Here is a 6,000-nt window from a genome sequence, read left to right as displayed (position 1 = left end):
CTTTGTTGAGCTTCTGGGTTGTTTAGAAGGTGAAGGCAAAATGTTGTGTGGATAATTATGAATGTACACGCTAAATACAGACTGCCCATGGTTCATCAGGGCATAGCCAGGCCCTCTTAATTAAATGGTACAATTACAATTTCAATATTTTCCTAATTTTAATAATTTAATTTAATCTCTATTAGCCTTTTTATTAAAAATTCCAATTTTGAGAAATAGATTTTTAGTTTAAACCATTTTAAAACAAAATTTTTAGCTCAATCTCTGAAAATTACTCCCTATTATAAAATTCCTCTTGTTTTACTATAAATATGGCCCGGCTGAAAAAGACAAGTGGGTAAGAGATCATGCGCAAGTCTCTTCCACTAAAGTGATAGATAGCAAAACAAATTCCATCGAATAAGGGTTTGGAATTGGAGAATGAAGGTGAACCTTGTTTCCCCAATCCAGGGTCCTACTTATCACAAAAAGAAAAGCCCAAAACAACATGCTTCCCAGGGAAACCGTGACACTTTTTGTCCCCTTAGGGCTTAATGGGCAATGGGTATCACATCTGTCTTGTCTTTATTAATTCACATACATGAAACTATACACCACGTGAAATTTGAGAGGCTTCCAACAATTCATAGGACACTTAGCACGAACATTGATTACCGACTTCTTAATCCCTGTTTATATATCATAATTGTGTTATAATATAAAATTTTCATCATATTTATAATATATTCCTATTTTAAAAAAATATTTGTCATACTCAAATTTTAAATTTAATATTCAATTTTTATTATTTATTCTGATTGTTGATTTCGTCGAACAACAAAGTCAAATCATAATTGTGACTGTGTTTTTGTGGGGACCCATCGTTCAAAAGAAACATGGCCGATAATGATCACATGTGGCTCCAACGAAATATCAACCATTCCTTTTTATGTAGAAAAATAAAAAAGTATAATGTGATATTTATCAATTTTATTCTAATCTTTTTCTTTAGTTAAATTTGACATTTATCCTTTTAAAAATAATCGAATTTGATCATTAATTATTTTAGTAAATTGAATTGTTGTTTTTTAATAAATTGAGACTATTTGTAAACTTTGAGGAGTTTTTTTATTTATAAATATAACATGTAAAAGTTAAGGGTTAAATTTATTATTATACCGATTTTTTAACTATCACATCACTCTCTTGTCAGAGGCTAAACAGCACTTGACGAAAATAGACCAAAAAAAGATCTCGATTAGTTGGGTGACCAAATTAGAAGAAAAATGATAATTAGATAACAAAAAAAAAAAAGAAACAATAATTAAGTGACTTATGATGTAATTTATTCATTTTTAAAATTAAAATTCAATCGACTCGAACAAAATATGGTTATTACATTTGAGACTAGACACCAAGTGTAAATGGTTTTACCACACATCTTCTCGAAACGACGTGATTATTTGTTATTTACTTCTTTCATACTCTAACATTGTCTTAGTCCAAAAAGGTTTACACCAAATTACATAAAAATTTGTTGGTTGTTTTCCATACTTGTTACAACAACCTTTTAACTCAATTCAGACAATATTTCATAAATAATGTATTTAATATTTATTTCATTTAAAATTTATTAATTATCACATTAACGAAATTGACAAAAATTAGTAATGCCAATAGCTTGGAGGAGAACAACTATGAGAAGGGCTCGATCCTCCTAGTGCTTTTCTCTTTATGATGGAATAGGAAAATTATGAAGAGGATTCGGTCCTTGTTCTATTGCTCTTTTCACGATGACATCATTAATAACAATAGGATTGAGGATTTGGTCCTTTTAGTGTCTCTCTCTTTATGATGATATCGTTAATGACAGTAGGACTGAGAGAAGAATCATGAAGAGAATGTTTCTCTCTTCACAATAATATCATTAATGTCAATAGGAGTGAGAGGAAAATTGTGAAGAAGATTTGGTTCTCTCGGCGTCTCTTTCTTCATTATGATATCATTAATGATAGTAGGACTGAGAGGAGAATTATGAAGAGGATTTAGTCCTCCTAGTATCTCACAGTAGAGCTAAGAAATGATTCTATCATTTTTATCATTTTTAAGGTATCTTTACTAATTTAAAAACTCTAAATTGAAAATTTTATCATTATCTTTATCTTCCATGGAAACATTACAATTCATTCATCACTGTTAAATTAATTCATTCATCGTAAATAAACTTTCTTTTTCCTTTTGAGAAGCAATTCATGAATAAAACGTAGTTCGTGTTTGAGTATTTTGATATTAAGAAATGAATTTTAGTTTAAAATTAGTATGAATTTATGTACTAAAACACATATAAATATTTTAAATATATACTCTATACCATAATTAAATTTAACATTATATATGCATCTAATTCTTTAAATTATATTAAAAAACTGAAATCTAAAATTTCAAATTTTATATATTTTTTGGAAAGTTATTGAGTAATTAGTTACACGCTGTTATATTCGCTAATTATTGTAATTGGTGAGTCTCATTAAATTTAGTGTAATACAATGTTCCGTTTATACTCTCTAATTCTTATGGTGTTGTTGAGAATTTGAATAATTATGTGGGCAATTTCAAACAATTACCCTATGATTTTTAAACAAACTCTTACCTTATATATATTGTAATTTTAGGAAATATTTTTTGTAAAATGTAACAATTAAATAAAATTACATAGTATGTAACAACCCAACTTTCAATAGTGTCGAACAGTGGTTTGAGATCACTAAATTCGATGAAAAGTTAAAATTTTTATTAATTAATAATTATAAGTTAAGCGTGATTTTAGAAATATTTTGAATTAGTGAATTTTGTGATTTAAAAGAAATTATTAGGTAAATTGGGTCGAAAACGAGGTATCGAGACCTCGATATTAAAATGAGCCGTAAATATTTTTATAAATATTTACGGAGTGTCATTAGGTAGTATTAAAGTTTCGTTAAGAAATTTTAATGTTTCGATGGTTAATTGATTAAAAGAATTAAATTGTAATAGAGATAAAAGTTTAATTAAAGATTAAAGAAAAGTTAAAAGGACCAAATAGGAAATTATGCCTTTTCTAAAGTTGAGGCGGCATAAGTAGATTTTTTTAAATCTAAAGTTAAAATATATTATTATTATTATAATATTATTACTTAAAAGTTAAGTTATATATTATATTATATTATATTATAAAAGAAATAAAAGAGAGAAAAGATAATTGAAACAGAAATGAAAAACGAAAACAGAGAAGAAACAGGGAGAAAGAAAGAAAGAAAAGGAAAAGGAAAATTTGGGGTTTCAAAGTTCAAAGTTAATTTGTTAAGTCAATTTAATCCCTTTTCTTGTAATTTTGAGTTTTGGAGTTCTAGAATAAAATATTTCATGGTTTATGTTGAAATTTTGAAAGATAGTTGATTTTAGACATGAGTTATGTTGAATTAATTGACTAATTAGGGGTTAAATTGATTGAATTTCAAGTTAGAAGTTAGTAAAGGGTTGATTTGTAAAATAAATTATAGGTTTTGAATTAATGGGAACTAAATTGAGAGAATTTTGAAATTAAGGATTTATGGTGAAATTAGATAGTTAAATTAGTTTAAAGTGGGAATGGAATGAAAATATGAAATTAGTTTTGAGAATAAAAGTTAGTATCGGTTTAGGGACTAAATTGAAATTTAGGAAAATATTGAGTAAAATTTGAAATATTTAATGTGAGATTGAATGGTATTGTATTGATGATTTTTAATTGTTTTAATTCCGTAGCAATCGTCATACTGAAATTCTCGACTAAAAAGGAAAAAATTATAGTCGACGAGGAATAGCTCGGAATTCCTGGTTTGTATTTCTATAATTCGAATCTAATTATTAATTGTTGTATTTTTAATTAAATGTTATAGTAAGTGATTGAGGTGAGAATTATTGTTTTTTTTTTTTACAATTGAAATGGATTGTCTTGATATGTGATGAAATTATATTGGTTGAATTAAAGTGGAATATATATTATTAATATATATGTGTAAATGTGAAATTGTGCAAATATGATAATTGAATTATTTTTTATATGTATAAAATTCAGCCTTAATGCCCAAGTAGATGGAATTTAGAACTACTGGGATATTAGTGGCATGCCATTAAGGAACTTTAGCGCGCTCTCTGATTATTAGCACGTTGGTGCTCTCTGATTACTAGCACGTCACTGCTCTCTGTTTAGCACATATGTGCTCTCTGTATAGCACTTTAGTTCTCTCTGTCCATTAGTGCATAACAATGCACCTCTGTATTTGTTTCGTATATCCGGTGTGTTCTATAAAATTTAATTTGGGCTAAGAATAAAAATATGAGATAGTAAACTGAAAATAGAATGTGAAATATGTCGTAAATACATGGAATACACAAGTTATATACTCATAAATTGATTGTGGAATGGATAGTGCCATTGTTTAAATGATACGTGAATAAATTATGAAAAGGTATTATATATAGCAAGTGATGAAAATCGAGTATTGTGTGATTTTAAATGTTCAATTGTGCTTAACATTTTATTATACATATTTTATTGTTTTATTTTTAAATATTCGGATTATAGAAATACCACTGAGTTTTTACTCAGCGTACGGTTTTGTTTTCCGTGCGCATGTTAAGTACTTAATTTTGATCGCTGATTCAGCATCCAACAATGATCCCGAACTCAAATATGGTGATGTTTATTTCTTTGTGTCGGCATTTACCTAGAGTATCTAAATATTAGTTATTTTGTGGTTTGATTGTAAATAAAGTTATAAGATCTATTTTTGAGAGTTTATAATTTGAATTAAAACAATGCTTGATGACTTGTTTTGATGATATAAAATGTTTGAGATTTCTGTTTGTTTGATCTGTAATCTCCGGTAATACTCCATAACCCGGTTCCGGCGAGGGATACGGGTTGGGGGTGTTACATGTTATGATTATTCTTTTTTTTCATTTTATTAGTAATAGTATTGTTGAGTAATTTTTTGGATTAACATATGTAATATTTGATGATTTGATTTTAACTTTGTTTAAATTTTTTTCTCAATTATTATTAATAATTTTTATAAATTAAAATTGTATAATTAAAATTTAAACTACTAATATATGGTATAAAAATTATAATAAAATTACACTCTATTAATTAAACACATTTAAAAAATTAAAATCCATTGTAATGCTAAAATGTGTATTATTACCATAATAATGTACATTATTAAAGAGACGCACGTGTTAAATGCTTAATACCATCATAAGATTCAAGAAATCGTGGAAAAAGGGATAGAAGAGGTCATGCAGTCCACTGGACTTTACCAGTGGCTCACTCCAACTAAAGAGGAACCGACAGTGTGTGGCGAAAGCAATGGGGGAAATGGGCTTTCTTTCTTTAGTTTAATTCGGTTTTCCTCTATTTGGGCAAGGCAGTAATATTAAGTTTTCTGGGTTTTTTTTTGTAAGACGGGATAGGAGCAACTTTTTTTTTTTAAGTGATGGCATTAAACTCTCAATTTTTTTTTATAAAAATAACCTTAAAATATTAAATAATTTTGAAAATGATCTGAAAAAATATATATACACAAAAATAACCCATTTGTTCCGGTGAAAGTCGATGTCATTTGACTAACTGGCGACATCACCTCCTTTTCCCCCTAATAATTACCTAATCACCAGTTTATAAAAACAAAATTGGTGTCGCCACTATGTCAGGCAACACTCGTATGTATTTTTTGAAATACTTGTAAAAAATACGAGTATCCACAATAGGAAAAAAGAAAAAAAAAATTTAATGTGTGTTGTCGGCCTATTAGGCGCGGTCAAATTATTAAAAATAGATATTTTTTTAGTGAGAAAAAAATAAAAAAAAATTGGTGTCATCGCCATGTTAGACGGCATCGGTGTGGTTATCAAGGGAATTTTTTTTAATGGGTGTCGTCGGTGTGTCTGGCGGCACCGATGATTTTTTTTTAATTAATTGGTGTCATCACGCTATCA

The sequence above is a fragment of the Gossypium raimondii genome, chromosome 12, assembly GCF_025698545.1.
Source record: "Gossypium raimondii isolate GPD5lz chromosome 12, ASM2569854v1, whole genome shotgun sequence".
Taxonomy (NCBI): Eukaryota; Viridiplantae; Streptophyta; class Magnoliopsida; order Malvales; family Malvaceae; genus Gossypium; species Gossypium raimondii.
This window is presented reverse-complemented; position numbering follows the sequence as displayed.